Source organism: Bombina bombina, chromosome 3 (assembly GCF_027579735.1).
Source record: "Bombina bombina isolate aBomBom1 chromosome 3, aBomBom1.pri, whole genome shotgun sequence".
Classification (NCBI taxonomy): domain Eukaryota; kingdom Metazoa; phylum Chordata; class Amphibia; order Anura; family Bombinatoridae; genus Bombina; species Bombina bombina.
The window spans coordinates 504244995-504264372 of NC_069501.1; the positions used below are offsets into that span (position 1 = coordinate 504244995).

The 19378-nt window shown below is 42.3% G+C and overlaps 1 protein-coding gene across 1 annotated transcript in view; it reads right to left on the minus strand.

The window, feature by feature from the left end:
* The window catches only part of DENND2D (DENN domain containing 2D), a 441033-nt gene that overhangs the window by 195386 nt on the left and 226269 nt on the right, over window positions 1-19378 (minus strand). The window lies entirely within an intron of this gene.

A 19378-nucleotide genomic window follows, 5' to 3' on the forward strand; every position in this document is an offset into this window, starting at 1 on the left:
ATGCCTCGCGGTCTTAGTACCGCCAGAAGAGAGCCCAGAACCTTTGTAAAAAATCTCGGGGCCGTAGCTAACCCGAAGGGAAGAGCTACAAACTGGTAATGCCTGTCTAGAAAGGCAAACCTTAGGTACCGATAATGATCTTTGTGAATCGGTATGTGAAGGTAGGCATCCTTTAAGTCCACTGTGGTCATATATTGACCTTCTTGGATCATGGGTAGGATGGTCCGAATGGTTTCCATCTTGAACGATGGAACCCTTAGGAATTTGTTTAAGATTTTTAAGTCTAAGATTGGTCTGAAGGTTCCCTCTTTCTTGGGAACCACAAACAGATTTGAATAAAACCATTGCCCCTGTTCCATTTGCGGAACTGGGTGGATCACTCCCATCACTAAGAGGTCTTGTACACATTGTAGAAATGCCTCTTTCTTTACTAGGTTTGTTGATAACCTTGACAGATGAAACCTCCCTTGTGGAGGAGAAGTTTTGAAATCCAGAAGGTATCCCTGAGATTATAATCTCCAACGTCAAGGGATCCTGTACATCTCTTGCCCAAGCCTGGGCGAAGAGAGAAAGTCTGCCCCCCACTAGATCCGTCTCCGGAAAGGAGGCCCTGTCTTCATGTTGTCTTAGGGGCGGAAGTAGGCTTTCTGGCCTGCTTGCCCTTGTTCCATGACTGGTTGCCTTTCCAACCCTGTCTGTAACGAGCAGTAGCTCCTTCCTGTTTTGGAGCGGAGGAAGTTGATGCTGCTCCTGCCTTGAAATTACGAAAGGCACGAAAATTAGACTGTTTGGCCTTTGATTTGGCCCTGTCCTGAGGAAGGGTGTGGCCCTTACCTCCAGTAATGTCAGCAATAATTTCCTTCAAGCCGGGCCTGAATAAGGTCTGCCCTTTGAAAGGAATGTTTAGTAGTTTAGACTTAGAAGTTACATCTGCTGACCAGGATTTAAGCCATAGCGCTCTGCGCGTCTGTATGGCGAATCCGGAATTCTTAGCCATAAGTTTGGTTAAATACACTACGGCATCCGAAACAAACGCATTAGCCAGCTTAAGGGTTCTAATCTTGCTCAAAAATTCATCCAATGGTGCTGTGCGAATCGCCTCTTCCAGAGGCTCAAACCAGAATGCCGCTGCAGCAGTGACAGGCGCAATGCATGCAAGAGGCTGTAATATAAAACCTTGTTGAACAAACATTTTCTTAAGGTAACCCTCTAATTTTTTATCCATTGGATCTGAGAAAGCACAGCTATCCTCCACCGGGATAGTGGTACGCTTGGCTAAAGTAGAAACTGCTCCCCCCACCTTAGGGACCGTCTGCCATAAGTCTTGTGTGGTGGCGTCTATAGGGAACATTTTTCTAAAAATCGGAGGAGGGGAAAAGGGCACACCGGGTCTATCCCACTCCTTGCTAATAATCTCTGTAAGCCTCTTTGGTATAGGAAAAACGTCAGTACACACTGGTACCGCATAGTACTTATCCAGCCTACATAATTTCTCTGGGATTGCCACCGTGTCACAATCATTCAGAGCCGCTAACACCTCCCCTAGTAACACGCGGAGGTTCTCAAGCTTAAATTTAAATTTTGAAATTTCTGAATCCGGTCTCCCCGAATCAGAACCGTCACCCACAGAATGAAGCTCACCGTCCTCATGTTCTGCAAATTGTGACGCAGTATCAGACATGGCTCTCGTGTCATCGGCGCGCTCTGTCCTTAACCCAGAGCTGTCACGCTTGCCTCTTAACTCGGGCATATTGTATAATTCTTCTTTCATAACATTAGCCATATCATGTAAAGTGATTTGTAAGATGTACTTGGCGCCTCAATCTTACGCACCTCCCGAGCGGGAGACGAAGGTACTGACACGTGAGGAGAGTTAGACGGCATAACTACCCCCTCGTTGTCTGGTGATAATTTCTTTATCGGTACAGATTGACTTTTATTCAAAGTAATATCAATACAATTGGTACACATATTTCTATTGGGCTCCACATCGGCTTTTAAACATAATGAACAAGCAGATTCCTCTGTATCAGACATGTTTAAACAGACTAGCAATGAAGCTAGCAAGCTTGGAAATTACTTCAATAAGTTTACAAGCAATATAAAAAACGCTGCAGCGCGTATTTTAAAAAACACAATTGAAGAACAAAGAACTAGTTCAGTTATAGTCAACAATTCTTTAAATGTATTAATTTGCACCCACAAGCAAACGGATGATTAACCCCTCAATACCCAAAAAACGGATCATCAATTTATGATTTAACGCTTTTATCACAGTCAAACACACTGTCACTGGTCTGCTGTGACTGATTACCTCCCTCAAAAACGAATTTTGAAGATCCCTGAGCTCTCTGGAGACGTCCTGGATCAAAGAGGAAGAAGCAGGAAGACTGTGCTAGAATTTTAACTGCGCAACGAGGCGCTAAAAAAAGGTCCCTCCCACTCCTATTACAACAGTGGGAGACCTGATATAACGGTTTCTATGCAGAAATATACGTTAGCCGTGTGGAAAAAAATCATGCCCAAAAAGATTTATCACCAAAGTACCTCACAAAACGATTAACATGCCAGTAAACGTTTTAAAAAACAACATTTCAGATGCTGTGTAAAGTTATTACTAAGCTTGCTACCAGTCGCTTCTACTGCAGTTAAGGCTCACACATTATATCAGTATTAACAGTATTTTTTCAGTCAAATTCTAGTCCCTAGAAAATAACTATTGTGCATACATTTATCAGCCTGATACCAGTCACTACTACTGCATTTAAGGCTGTACTTACATCATACGGGTAACAGCAGTGTTTTCTTAGTCAATTCCATTCCCAGAAAATATTGTACTGCACATACCTCATTTGCGGGAGACCCCGCATGCTATTCCCATTTTCTGAAGTTACCCCACTCCTCAGAATGTCGAGAACAGCCAGTGGATCTTAGTTACGCCTGCTAAGATCATAGAAAACGCAGGCAGTTTCTTCTTCCAAATACTGCCTGAGATTGAGAAACAGCACACTCCGGTGCCATTTAAAATAACAAACTTTTGATTGAAGAATAATTAAGTAAAAACTCCAGCTCCTCTCGCGACCTCCTTCATTGTTGAGGGTTGCAAGAGAATGACTGGATATGACATGTGAGGGGAGGAGCTATATAGCAGCTCTGCTTGGGTGATCCTCTTGCAACTTCCTGTTGGGAAGGAGAATATATCCCATAAGTAATGGATGACCCGTGGACTGAACACACTTAACAAGAGAAATGATAACATGGAGACACAGAGCCCATTGTTAATTGGAATAAAAACATAATTTATGCTTACCTGATAAATTTATTTCTCTTGTAGTGTATCCAGTCCACGGATCATCCATTACTTGTGGGATATTCTCCTTCCCAACAGGAAGTTGCAAGAGGATCACCCACAGCAGAGCTGCTACATAGCTCCTCCCCTCACTGCCATATCCAGTCATTCGACCGAAACAAGCAGAGAAAGGAGAAACCATAGGGTGCAGTGGTGACTGTAGTTTAATTAAAATTTAGACCTGCCTTAAAAGGACAGGGCGGGCCGTGGACTGGATACACTACAAGAGAAATAAATTTATCAGGTAAGCATAAATTATGTTTTCTCTTGTTAAGTGTATCCAGTCCACGGATCATCCATTATTTGTGGGATACCAATACCAAAGCTAAAGTACACGGATGATGGGAGGGACGAGGCAGGAACCACTGCCTGTAGAACCTTTCTCCCAAAAACAGCCTCCAAAGAAGCAAAAGTATCAAATTTGTAAAATTTTGAAAAGGTGTGAAGCGAAGACCAAGTCGCAACCTTGCAAATCTGTTCAACAGAGGCCTCATTTTTAAAGGCCCAGGTGGAAGCCACAGCTCTAGTAGAATGAGCTGTAATCCTTTCAGGTGGCTGCTGTCCAGCAGTCTCATAGGCTAAACGGATTATACTCCGAAGCCAAAAAGAAAGAGGTTGCCGAGGCCTTTTGACCTCTCCTCTGTCCAGAGTAAACAACAAACAGGTTAGATGTTTGACGAAAATCTTTAGTAGCTTGTAAGTAAAACTTCAAGGCACGGACTACGTCTAGATTATGCAAAAGACGTTCCTTCTTTGAAGAAGGATTAGGACATAATGATGGAACAACAATCTCTTGATTGATATTTTTGTTAGAAACCACCTTGGGTAAAAACCCAGGCTTTGTAAGCAGAACTACTTTATCTGAATGAAAGATCAGATAAGGAGAATCACAATGTAAGGCAGATAACTCAGAGACTCTTCGAGCCGAGGAAATAGCCATCAGAAACAGAACTTTACATGATAGAAGTTTGATATCAATAGAATGAAGGGGTTCAAACGGAACCCCTTGAAGAACTTTAAGAACCAAGTTTAAGCTCCATGGAGGAGCAACAGGTTTAAACACAGGCTTAATTCTAACTAAAGCCTGACAAAATGCCTGAACGTCTGGAACTTCTGCCAGACGCTTGTGTAAAAGAATAGACAGAGCAGAAATCTGTCCCTTTAAAGAACTAGCTGATAATCCTTTGTCCAAACCCTCTTGGAGGAAGGACAATATCCTAGCAATCCTAACCCTACTCCATGAGTAATTCTTGGATTCGCACCAATGAAGATATTTACGCCATATCTTGTGGTAGATTTTCCTGGTGACAGGCTTTCGTGCCTGTATTAAGGTGTCAATGACTGACTCGGAGAAGCAACGCTTTGATAGGATCAAGCGTTCAATCTCCATGCAGTCAGTCTCAGAGAAATTAGATTCGGATGATTGAAAGGACCTTGTATTAGAAGGTCTTGTCTCAGAGGCAGAGTCCATGGTGGAAAGGATGACATGTCCACTAGGTCTGCATACCAGGTCCTGCGTGGCCACGCAGGCGCTATCAGAATCACTGATGCTCTCAACTGTCTGATTTTGGCAATCAGTCGAGTGAGCAGAGGAAACGGTGGAAACACATAAGCCAGGTTGAAGAACCAAGGAGCTGCTAGAGCATCTATCAGCGTCGCCTCTGGGTCCCTGGACCTGGATCCGTAACAAGGAAGCTTGGCGTTCTGGCGAGACGCCATGAGATCCAGTTCAGGTTTGCCCCAACGATGGACCAGTTGAGCAAACACCTCCGGATGGAGCTCCCACTCCCCCGGATGAAAGGTCTGACGACTTAGAAAATCCGCCTCCCAGTTCTCTACACCCGGGATATGGATCGCTGATAGGTGGCAAGAGTGAGTCTCTGCCCAGCGAATTATCTTGGAGACTTCCGACATCGCTAGGGAACTCCTGGTTCCCCCTTGATGGTTGATGTAAGCCACAGTTGTGATGTTGTCCGACTGAAATCTGATGAACCTCAGTGTTGCTAACTGAGGCCAAGCTAGAAGAGCATTGAATATTGCTCTTAACTCCAGAATATTTATTGGGAGGAGTTTCTCCTCCTGAGTCCATGAACCCTGAGCCTTCAGGGAGTTCCTGACTGCACCCCAACCTAGAAGGCTGGCATCTGTTGTTACAATCGTCCAATCTGGTCCGCGAAAGGTCATACCCTTGGACAGGTGGACCCGAGATAACCACCAGAGAAGAGAGTCTCTGGTTTCCTGATCCAGATTTAGTAGAGGGGACAAATCTGTGTAATCCCCATTCCACTGACTGAGCATGCATAATTGCAGCGGTCTGAGATGCAGGCGCGCAAATGGCACTATGTCCATCGCCGCTACCATTAAGCCGATTACCTCCATGCACTGAGCCACCGCAAGGCGCGGAGTGGAGTGAAGAACACGGCAAGCATTTAGAAGTTTTGATAACCTGGACTCCGTCAGGTAAATTTTCATTTCTACAGAATCTATTAGAGTCCCTAGGAAGGAAACCCTTGTGAGAGGAGAGGAGATAGAGAACTCTTTCCTTCGTTCACTTTCCACCCATGTGACCTCAGAAATGCTAGAACTATCTCTGTATGAGACTTGGCAATTTGAAAGCTTGACGCCTGTATCAGGATGTCGTCTAGATAAGGAGCCACCGCTATGCCTCGCGGCCTTAGAACTGCCAGAAGTGAGCCCAGAACCTTTGTAAAAATTTTTGGGGCTGTAGCCAACCCGAAGGGAAGAGCTACAAATTGGTAATGCCTGTCTAGAAAGGCAAACCTCAGGAACCGATGATGATTCTTGTGAATCGGAATGTGAAGGTATGCATCCTTTAAGTCCACTGTGATCATGTACTGACCCTCTTGGATCATGAGTATGATGGTTCAAATAGTTTCCATCTTGAATGATGGAACTCTGAGGAATTTGTTTAAGATCTTTAGATCCAAAATTGGTCTGAAGGTTCCCTCTTTTTTGGGAACCACAAACAGATTTGAATAAAAACCCTGTCCTTGTTCCGTCCGCGGAACTGGATGGATCACTCCCATTACTAGGAGGTCTTGCACGCAGCGTACGAATGCCTCTTTCTTTATCTGGTTTGTAGATAATCTTGAAAGGTGAAATCTCCCTTGTGGAGGAGAAGCTTTGAAGTCCAGAAGATATCCCTGAAAATATAATTTATGCTTACCTGATAAATTCATTTCTCCTGTAGTGTAGTCAGTCCACGGGTCATCCATTACTTATGGGATTATAACTCCTCCCTAACAGGAAGTGCAAGAGGATCACCCAAGCAGAGCTGCTATATAGCTCCTCCCCTCTACGTCATATCCAGTCATTCGACCGAAACCATACGAGAAAGGAGAAACTATAGGGTGCAGTGGTGACTGGAGTTTAATTAAAATTTAGACCTGCCGTAAAAAACAGGGCGGGCCGTGGACTGACTACACTACAGGAGAAATGAATTTATCAGGTAAGCATAAATTATATTTTCTCCTGTTAAGTGTAGTCAGTCCACGGGTCATCCATTACTTATGGGATACCAATACCAAAGCTAAAAGTACACGGATGACGGGAGGGACAGGCAGGATCTTTACACGGAAGGAACCACTGCCTGTAGAACCTTTCTCCCAAAAACAGCCTCCGAAGAAGCAAAAGTGTCAAATTTGTAAAAATTTGAAAAAGTGTGAAGTGAAGACCAAGTTGCAGCCTTGCAAATCTGTTCAACAGAGGCCTCATTCTTAAAGGCCCAAGTGGAAGCCACAGCTCTAGTAGAATGAGCTGTAATCCTTTCAGGAGGCTGCTGTCCAGCAGTCTCATAGGCTAAACGTATTATGCTACGAAGCCAAAAAGAGAGAGAGGTAGCCAAAGCTTTTTGACCTCTCCTCTGTCCAGAATAAACGACAAACAGGGAAGAAGTTTGACGAAAATATTTAGTTGCCTGCAAATAAAATTTCAGGGCACGGACGACATCCAGATTATGCAAAAGTCGTTCCTTCTTTGAAGAAGGGTTAGGGCACAATGATGGAACAACAATCTCTTGATTGATATTCTTGTTAGTGACTACCTTAGGTAAGAACCCAGGTTTAGTACTCAGAACTACCTTGTCTGAATGAAAACTCAGATAAGGAGAATCACAATGTAAGGCCGATAACTCAGACACTCTTCGAGCCGAGGAAATAGCCATTAAAAACAGAACTTTCCAAGATAACAGCTTGATATTGATGGAATGAAGGGGTTCAAATGGAACACCTTGCAGAACGTTAAGAACTAAGTTTAAGCTCCACGGCGGAGCAACAGTCTTAAACACAGGCTTAATCCTAGCCAAAGCCTGACAAAAAGCCTGAACGTCTGGAACTTCTGCCAGACGTTTGTGTAAAAGGATAGACAGAGCTGAAATCTGTCCCTTTAACGAACTAGCAGATAAACCCTTTTCTAAACCCTCTTGTAGAAAAGACAATATCCTAGGAATCCTAACCTTACTCCATGAGTAACTCTTGGATTCGCACCAATATAAGTATTTACGCCATATTTTATGGTACATTTTCCTGGTAACAGGTTTCCTAGCCTGTATTAAGGTATCAATCACTGACTCCGAGAATCCACGCTTTGATAGAATCAAGCGTTCAATCTCCATGCAGTCAGCCTCAGAGAAATTAGATTTGGATGTTTGAAAGGACCCTGAATCAGAAGGTCCTGTCTCAGAGGCAGAGACCATGGTGGACAGGACGACATGTCCACTAGATCTGCATACCAGGTCCTGCGTGGCCACGCAGGTGCTATTAGAATCACCGATGCTCTCTCCTGTTTGATCCTGGCAATCAATCGAGGAAGCATCGGGAAAGGTGGAAACACATAAGCCATGTTGAAGACCCAAGGTGCTGTCAGAGCATCTATCAGCACCGCTCCCGGGTCCCTGGACCTGGATCCGTAACAAGGAAGCTTGGCGTTCTGGCGAGACGCCATGAGATCCAGATCTGGTTTGCGCCAATGATGAAGCAGTTGGGCAAAGACCTCCGGATGAAGTTCCCACTCCCCCAGATGAAAGGTCTGGCGACTTAGAAAATCCGCCTCCCAGTTCTCCACGCCTGGGATGTGGATCGCTGACAGGTGGCAAGAGTGAGACTCTGCCCAGCGAATTATCTTTGAGACTTCCATCATCGCTAGGGAACTCCTTGTTCCTCCTTGATGGTTGATGTAAGCCACAGTCGTGATGTTGTCCGACTGAAACCTGATGAACCTCAGAGTTGCTAACTGAGGCCAAGCCAGAAGAGCATTGAAAATTGCTCTTAATTCCAGAATGTTTATTGGAAGGAGTCTCTCTTCCTGAGTCCATGATCCCTGAGCCTTCAGGGAATTCCAGACTGCGCCCCAACCTAGAAGATGCTTTCTTGGACAGATGTGGCCGAGAAAGCCACCATAGAAGAGACTGTCTGGTCTCTTGATCCAGATTTAGCAGAGGGGACAAATCTGAGTAATCCCCATTCCACTGACTTAGCATGCACAATTGCAGCGGTCTGAGATGCAGGCGCGCAAATGGTACTATGTCCATTGCCGCTACCATTAAGCCGATTACCTCTATGCACTGAGCCACTGACGGCTGTTGAATGGAATGAAGGACACGGCAAGCATTTAGAAGTTTTGATAACCTGTCCTCCGTCAGGTAAATTTTCATTTCTACAGAATCTATAAGAGTCCCTAGAAAGGGAACTCTTGTGAGTGGCAATAGAGAACTCTTTTCTACGTTCACCTTCCACCCATGCAACCTTAGAAATGCCAGAACTAACTCTGTATGAGACTTGGCAGTTTGGAAACTTGACGCTTGTATCAGAATGTCGTCTAGGTACGGAGCTACCGCTATGCCTCGCGGTCTTAGTACCGCCAGAAGAGAGCCCAGAACCTTTGTAAAGATTCTTGGAGCCGTAGCTAACCCGAAGGGAAGAGCTACAAACTGGTAATGCCTAGGAAGGCAAATCTCAGATACCGGTAATGATCCTTGTGAATCGGTATGTGAAGGTAGGCATCCTTTAAATCCACTGTGGTCATGTACTGACCCTCTTGGATCATGGGTAAGATGGTTCGAATAGTTTCCATTTTGAACGATGGAACTCTTAGGAATTTGTTTAGGATCTTTAAGTCCAAGATTGGTCTGAAGGTTCCCTCTTTTTTGGGAACCACAAACAGATTTGAATAGAATCCTTGCCCGTGTTCCGACCGCGGAACTGAGTGGATCACTCCCATTAGTAAGAGGTCTTGTACACAGCGTAGAAATGCCTCTTTCTTTATCTGGTTTGCTGATAACCTTGAAAGATGAAATCTCCCTTGTGGAGGAGAAGCTTTGAAGTCCAGAAGATATCCCTGAGATATGATCTCCAACGCCCAGGGATCCTGGACATCTCTTGCCCAAGCCTGGGCGAAGAGAGAAAGTCTGCCCCCCACTAGATCCGTTTCCGGATCGGGGGCCCTCACTTCATGCTGTCTTAGGGGCAGCAGCAGGTTTTCTGGCCTGCTTGCCCTTGTTCCAGGACTGGTTAGGTTTCCAGCCCTGTCTGTAACGAGCAACAGTTCCTTCCTGTCTTGGAGTGGAGGAAGTTGATGCTGCTCCTGCCTTGAAGTTACGAAAGGCACGAAAATTAGACTGTTTAGCCTTTGGTTTGGCCCTGTCTTGAGGCAGGGCATGGCCCTTACCTCCAGTAATGTCAGCGATAATTTCTTTCAAGCCGGGCCCGAATAATGTCTGCCCTTTGAAAGGAATATTAAGCAATTTAGATTTAGAAGTCACATCAGCTGACCAGGATTTAAGCCACAGCGCTCTGCGCGCTTGAATGGCGAATCCGGAGTTCTTAGCCGCAAGTTTGGTTAAGTGTACTACGGCATCAGAAATAAATGAATTAGCTAGCTTAAGTGCTTTAAGCTTGTTCATATCTCATCCAATGGAGCTGTGCTAAGGGTCTCTTCCAGAGACTCAAACCAGAATGCCGCCGCAGCAGTGACAGGCGCGATGCATGCAAGGGGTTGTAATATAAAACCTTGCTGAACAAACATTTTCTTAAGGTAACCCTCTAACTTTTTATCCATTGGATCTGAAAAAGCACAGCTATCCTCCACCGGGATAGTGGTGCGCTTAGCCAGAGTAGAAACTGCTCCCTCCACCTTAGGGACCGTCTGCCATAAGTCCCGTGTGGTGGCGTCTATTGGAAACATTTTTCTAAATATAGGAGGGGGTGAAAAAGGCACACCGGGTCTATCCCACTCCTTGTTAACAATTTCTGTAAGCCTTTTAGGTATAGGAAAAACGTCAGTACACGCCGGTACCGCAAAATATTTATCCAGCCTACATACTTTCTCTGGAATTGCAACCGTGTTACAATCATTCAGAGCCGCTAATACCTCCCCTAGTAATACACGGAGGTTCTCAAGCTTAAATTTAAAATTTGAAATCTCTGAATCCAGTTTACTTGGATCAGATCCGTCACCCACAGAATGAAGCTCTCCGTCCTCATGTTCTGCAAATTGTGACGCAGTATCAGACATGGCTCTACTATTATCAGCGCACTCTGTTCTTACCCCAGAGTAATCGCGTTTACCTCTTAATTCTGGCAATTTAGATAGTACTTCAGTCATAACATTAGCCATGTCTTGCAAAGTGATTTGTATGGGCCGCCCTGATGTACTTGGCGCCACAATATCACGCACCTCCTGAGCGGGAGGCGAAGGTACTGACACGTGAGGAGAGTTAGTCGGCATAACTTCCCCCTCGTTGTCTGGTGATATTTTTTTAACATATAAAGTTTGACTTTTATTCAAAGTAACATCTATACATTGAGTGCACAAATTTCTATTGGGCTCCACATTGGCCTTTAAACATAGTGAACAAACAGATTCATCTGTGTCAGACATGTTTAAACAGACTAGCAATGACACTAGCAAGCTTGGAAAAAACTTTTAAGTAAATTTACAAGCTATATAAAAAACGCTACTGCGCCTTTAAGAAACATAAAAATGTGACACAGTTGAATAAACAATGAACCAAATATGTTAAAACAACCACATTTTAACAGAAAATGTATAAAGTTAGCAGAGGATTGCACCCACCAGCAAAAGGATGATTAACCCCTTAATACCCAAAAACGGATAACAATTGAAATAATAAACGTTTTTATCACAGTCAAACACACTGTCACAGGTCTGCTGTGACTGATTACCTCCCTCAAAACTAGTTTTGGAGACCCCTGGGCTCTGTAGAGACGTCCTGGATCATGGAGGAAGAAATAGGAAGACTGTGACTAAATTTTTACTGCGCAATAAAGCGCTAAAATAGGCCCCTCCCACTCATATTACAACAGTGGGGAAGCTCAGTAAACTGTTTTTATTCAGAAAAAAACGACAGCCATGTGGTAAAAATCATGCCCATAAAGTTTTATCACCAAGTACCTCAGAAAAAACGATTAACATGCCAGTAAACGTTTTAAAAATTGAAAATTATGAAGTGTTATTAATAAGCCTGCTGCTAGTCGCTTTCACTGCAGTGCAGGCTCAAATATTACTTTAATATTGACAGTATTTTCTTAGTGAAATTCCATTCCCCAGAAATACCTCAGAGTATACATACATACATATCAGCCTGATACCAGTCGCTACTACTGCATTTAAGGCTGCACTTACATTACATCGGTATTAGCAGTATTTTCTCAGTCAATTCCATTCCTTAGAAAATAATTTACTGCATGCTATCCCCTGTTCTGAAGTTACCTCACTCCTCAGAATGGCCGAGAACAGCAAGTGGATCCTAGTTACGACCGCTAAGATCATAGACAAACTCAGGCAGATTCTTCTTCTAATGCTGCCTGAGAACAAACAACACACTCCGGTGCCGTTTAAAATAACAAACTTTTGATTGAAGAAATAAAAACTAAGTTTAACACACCACAGTCCTCTCACACGTCCTATCTTTAGTTAGGTGCAAGAGAATGACTGGATATGACGTAGAGGGGAGGAGCTATATAGCAGCTCTGCTTGGGTGATCCTCTTGCACTTCCTGTTAGGGAGGAGTTATAATCCCATAAGTAATGGATGACCCGTGGACTGACTACACTTAACAGGAGAAATATGATCTCCAACGCCCAGGGATCCTGAACATCTCTTGCCCACGCCTGGGCGAAGAGAGAAAGTCTGCCCCCCACTAGATCCGTTGCCGGATAGGGGGCCGCTCCTTCATGCTGTCTTGGAGGCAGCAGCAGGCTTTCTGGCCTGCTTACCCTTGTTCCAGGGCTGGTTAGATTTCCAGGCCTGCTTGGATTGAGCAAAAGTTCCCTCTTGTTTTGAAGCAGAGGAAGTTGATGCTGCGCCTGCCTTGAAATTTCGAAAGGCACGAAAATTAGACTGTTTGGCCCTTGATTTGGCCCTGTCCTGAGGAAGGGTATGACCCTTACCTCCAGTAATGTCAGCAATAATTTCTTTCAAACCAGGCCCGAATAAGGTCTGCCCCTTGAAAGGAATGTTGAGTAATTTAGACTTTGAAGTCATGTCAGCTGACCAGGATTTAAGCCATAGCGCCCTACGCGCCTGGATGGCGAATCCGGAATTCTTAGGCGTTAGTTTAGTCAAATGCACAATGGCATCAGAAACAAATGAGTTAGCTAGCTTAAGTGTCCTAAGCTTGTCAATGATTTCAGTCAATGGAGCTGTATGGATGGCCTCTTCCAGGGCCTCAAACCAGAATGCCGCCGCAGCAGTGACAGGCGCAATGCATGCAAGGGGCTGTAAAATGAAACCTTGTTGAATAAACATTTTCTTAAGGTAACCCTCTAATTTTTTATCCATTGGATCTGAAAAAGCACAACTGTCCTTAACCGGAATAGTGGTACGCTTTGCTAAAGTAGAAACTGCTCCCTCCACCTTAGGGACCGTCTGCCATAAGTCCCGTGTAGTGGCATCTATGGTTAACATTTTTCTAAATATAGGAGGGGGGGGGAAACGGCACACCGGGTCTATCCCACTCCTTACTAATAATTTCTGTAAACCTTTTAGGTATTGGAAAAACATCAGTACACACCGGCACTGCATAGTATTTATCCAGTCTACACAATTTCTCTGGCACTGCAATTGTGTCACAGTCGTTCAGAGCAGCTAACACCTCCCCAAGCAATACACAGAGGTTCTCAAGCTTAAATTTAAAATTAGAAATCTCTGAATCAGGTTTCCCCGAGTTAGAGATGTCACCCACAGACTGAAGCTCTCCGTCCTCAGGTTCTGTATATTGTGACGCAGTATCAGACATGGCTCTTACAGCAACTACGCGCTCTGTATCTCGTCTAACCCCAGAGCTATCGCGCTTGCCTCTTAATTCAGGCAATCTGGCTAATACCGCTGACAGGGTATTATCCATGATCGCAGTCATGTCCTGCAAAGTAATCGCTATGGGCGTCCCTGATGTACTTGGCGCCATATTAGCGTGCGTCCCTTGAGCGGGAGGCAAAGGGTCCGACACGTGTGGGGGGAGTTAGTCGGCATAACTTCCCCCTCGACAGAACCCTCTGGTGACAATTCTTTTATAGATAAAGACTGATCTTTACTGTTTAAGGTGAAATCAATACATTTAGTACACATTCTCCTATGGGGCTCCACCATGGCTTTTAAACATAATGAACAAGTAGTTTCCTCTGTGTCAGACATGTTTGTACAGACTAGCAATGAGACTAGCAAGCTTGGAAAACACTTTAAACCAAGTTAACAAGCAATATAAAAAACGTTACTGTGCCTTTAAGAAAAACAAATTTTGACAAAATTTGAAATAACAGTGAAAAAAGGCAGTTACACTAACGAAATTTTTACAGTGTATATAACAAGTTAGCAGAGCATTGCACCCACTTGCAAATGGATGATTAACCCCTTAATACCAAAAATGGAACAACAATGAAAAAAACGTTTTTAAAACTAGTCACAACAACTGCCACAGGTCTACTGTGGTTGTTACCCTCCTCAAACACGACTTTTGAAGCCTTTTGAGCCCTTCAGAGATGTCCTGTATCATGCAGAGGGAAGCTGAGTGTCTCTGTCTGTAATTTTAGCTAGTCAGAAAAGCGCTAAAATAGGCCCCTCCCACCCATATTACAACAGTGGAAAGCCTCAGGAAACTGTTTCTAGGCAAAAATCAAGCCAGCCATGTGGAAAAAAACTAGGCCCCAATAAGTTTTATCACCAAGCATATATAAAAACAATTAAACATGCCAGCAAACGTTTTATATTGCAATTTTATATGAGTATGTATCTCTGGTAATAAGCCTGATACCAGTCGCTATTAAATCACTGTATTTAGGCTTAACTTACATTAATCCGGTATCAGCAGCATTTTCTAGCAAATTCCATCCCTAGAAATATGTTAACTGCACATACCTTATTGCAGGATAACCTGCACGCCATTCCCCCTCTGAAGTTACCTCACTCCTCAGAATATGTGAGAACGGCAGTGGATCTTAGTTACTTCTGCTAAGATCATAGAAAACGCAGGCAGATTCTTCTTCTAAATGCTGCCTGAGAGAAAATAGTACACTCCGGTACCATTTAAAAATAACAAACTTTTGATTGAAGAAAGAAAACTAACTATAATACACCACTCTCCTCTTACTACCTCCATCTTTGTTGAGAGTTGCAAGAGAATGACTGGATATGGCAGTGAGGGGAGGAGCTATGTAGCAGCTCTGCTGTGGGTGATCCTCTTGCAACTTCCTGTTGGGAAGGATAATATCCCACAAGTAATGGATGATCCGTGGACTGGATACACTTAACAAGAGAAAAGGATATAAATATTTGCATATCCTGCCCACATACCTGAGATAAAAGGCCCAGGTGGCAGATTTAGCAATGGGAAATATAAGAAATTTTACATAGTCAGTAATATTATTTCTAATGCTAGGTCCACAGGTTATATCTTTAAAAACAAAATAAAAATTAATAATACATTTTGCATATATGTTTGTAACATAAAAATAGTTCTTATATAATAGTTATTAATTATAAGAAAAATATTCATTAAAGTGAAAGTAAATTTTGCGCTTAAATATTAATGCTATTCATGAATCATATATAGTATTACAATCACTAACCTTTAATTTTAAAATTAATTTGTTTTTTGTATATATTTAAATTTCAAATCTCATACCGTTTTCTGTACATCCTCCGCCCACCAGCTAATTTCCTGCTTCTTCTCCCTTACACGTAAGAGCGGTTCCACCCGTGTATCTCCGTGCGCGTTCCTGTAAAGCCTTGTATATTGCGCATGCGTAACAAAGATGATCGCTATTGTGATACATATTGAATCTGGAGATTTGAATGTAGGAAGACTATACGCATGCGTGTCTCATGAACGCGCTTCGATTATAGAGGCAGAGAATTCAATGAGACACGCATGCATATTTGATAATGTGGGCGTATAGAGAAGCTGTTGGGACGCCAGTGGGGGACCAATAACAAGGATAAAGTTGATATACGTCATTTTAATATCCAATATTTTTTTTTATCCGGGCGGAGAGACGTCGGAAAACCATAGCGTTTTCAAAAGGTACATTACGAAGAGAATTAAATATTTTAAAAAATAATGAATTAAAGTTAAACTATTTTTCAATATTCTTTATGATTCTGCTTACTTGGACATGATAGTTTACTTTTCCTTTACTACAAAAACTAAGTTCAGCTTATAATAAACCAGCCACCGAAACAAATATGCCAAAGGTGTAACTAACATTTACATATGGATTTTACCATACAAAAAGAACACTCAAAACACGTGGAAGGAGATGAGCAGAAAGGATGAAAAAAGGTTTCAGACAGACATACTGTAATGGCAGACCTAAACTCATCTCTACACACACACAAACATATTTTTTTTATATATATATATATATATATATATATATATATATATATATATATATATATATATATATATATATACACATATACATACACATATATATATATATATATATATATATATATATATATATATATATATATATATATATATATATATATATATATATATATATATATACATACACACATACATACATATATACACACACATACACACACAAATATACATATCAGACATCCCAACTCTCCCGGAAGGTCCGGGAGTCTCCTACATTTAAAAAGATGCTCCCTGACACCTGCAAATGAAACACAATCTCCCGGAAATAGCGGTGCCAGAGAAAATCAAATTTGTGCCTGCACTTTCATTTCTACCTCTAGGTGTCATTGTTCCGTTATAGCTCAATGTAAATAGTTACTGCATTCCTCTCTAGACTTCCCCCCCCCCCTCCTGATCTCTACTCTAGGGCGGTGCAAGACATAGCAGCAGACCTGATATACAGTATATAGGTGAAATGTACAGACTCCCCATACCTCTATATTGTGCAGACTCCCCATACCTCTATATTGTGCAGACTCCCCATACCTCTATATTGTGCAGACTTCCCATACCTCTATATTGTGCAGACTTCCCATACCTCTATATTGTGCAGACTTCCCATACCTCTATATTGTGCAGACTTCCCATACCTCTATATTGTGCAGACTTCCCATACCTCTATAATGTGATAACATTTTCAACTATTTCATAATCAGAGCACTGAGGAATTCTGAATTGGGGTTGGAGGGGCTGGGGGGTACAATAGTGAAGTGGTACAGTGAGGTACTACACTGAGGTGGTACAGTGACATACCTCCCAACATTTCAAAATTCAAAAGAGGGACAACCCCCCCCCCCCCCGCAAAAAATGTGAAATGTGGTGGGCGGGGCTTAAAATCATAAGCTTAAAGTAATAAATAAAATTCTAAATAAAGTCATATTTTAATACACTTAGGCAGCAAATCAAACACAAGCTCAAACCACTGGTATGGCTATGTGAGCTATGTATTTAATTAGCCTTTGCAAAGACATTTATTTAATAATAAATTCTTTAAAACTGCTCTCTGCATTCCCCATTAATATTCTAGATTCTGGCCTTTAAAGTCAGCAAAAATGCACAGTAGCACACTACATAGCATACACTTACATATGCAGATACACACAGACTACATAGCATACACTTATACATGCAGATACACACACACTACATAGCATACACTTACACATGCAGATACACACACACTACATAGCATACACTTATACGGGCAGATACACAGACACTATATAGTATACACTTATACATGCAGATACACACATTACATAGCATACACTTATACATGCAGCATACACTTATACATGCAGACACACACTACATAGAATACACTTATACATGCAGATACACACTTATACATGCAGAAACACATACACACTACATAGTTTGCATTTATACATGCAGACACACACACTACATAGCATAAACTTATACATACAAATACACACACACAGTTATGGATACAGATAGACACACACACTACATCATATAAGGGTATCTGTAATTCATTGTATGGGGTCCTGGGGTTGGCAAGCATTTTAGTCTGTGGCTGCCACTGTTCGTTACCTTGGTATTAGCACTGCTCATTGTATAAAACTGAAGGCATGCTAGTATCACCAGGAGTTAGAGATCATCACTACCAGAGGTAGGTTAGAGAGGTCACCATTACCCGTGGTCAGAGTGTATACAGCCTTCTTACTCCTGCTTAAACCACACACCATTTCTTTTCCACAGGGAATCTAACAGGTATCTAACCCTGTGAGAGCAAAGCCAGCTGCTTCTGAGTATGGGCCCAATAGAATTATGCATGGGGCAAATCGGGACAGATGGCTAGCAACCCGGGACTGTCCCGCGAAAATCGGGACAGTTGGGGGGTATGCAGTGAGGTACTATAGTGACGTGGTACAGTGAGGTACTATATACAGGTGGTACAGTGAGGTACTATATACAGGTGGTACAGTGAGGTACTATACAGAGGTAGTACAGTGAGGTACTATAGTAAGGTTGGCATGCAGTGAGGTAGTATAGCGAGGGGCACCTCCCTGAAATGAGTTTTTGCAGGTTGGGATGTCTGACATATACACAGAGAGCTTCCTCCTCCCTCTCCCCCTCCCACCATGTCAGTAGTTGACAATGATAACACACAGAAAACGGCTCTGCCTAGAGCATAAAACTTGTGGGCAGAGTTGAAGAAGAAAAAAAAAAACTGTGTGTGTGTGTGGGGAGGAGTTAAAAACAAAGCACCGTAGTTATAAGCATTTTATTTAAATCTTGCTGCATATTATGTTTTATATACATAGACTGGGAAATTAAATATATTTATACCCTCACTGAGAAATACATAGGAAGTCAAGCACTGGATCAACACTATTTCAAAACAATCTCCTTCAAAAATTTGGGCTAAGAGGAACAGATAAAATAGACAGCAGTGATTACTTTATTTTTATTTATTTTTTTAATAAGAAAGTAGGTAGGAAGTAGGTTTTGGGGATTATTAGATGTCAGGTGTTAAGGGTCCCTTTAAGTAATATCCATAGTAAAAGCTGCTTAACCATATTTGTTATACTGAGATAGCATACGTTTACTATCCACTAATGATATCTTTACTATCATTTTATTATTGCTAATTGCATTTTCATCTAATATTTATGACTGGTATCATTTTATTTGGAATATATTTAAAGGGATATTAAAAACTAAATACATTTAATGCACTCCCTATAATTATGAGCGTTGCCACATTGAAACCTAAGTTTCACTGCAGGTATCTGAAGGGAAAGTTGCTGCACATGTGCAAACAGGTCAGCCCTGGAATGCAGGGAGAGCTAGATTTCAACATGGTGGAACTCATGACTAGAGGGAGGAGGGGGAATAACCTTAGTAATAGGCTTATAAAATGTATTTAGTGTATATCATCTCTTTAAGGCACCTTAAAAAAGTTTCCAATTTAATTATCAAATTTTCTTTGTTTCCATGATATTCTGTGTCGAAGAGATACCTAGGTAGGCATCTGAAGCACTGCATGGCAGGAATAGTGCAGCCATCTAGTGCTCTTGCAAATGGATAACATT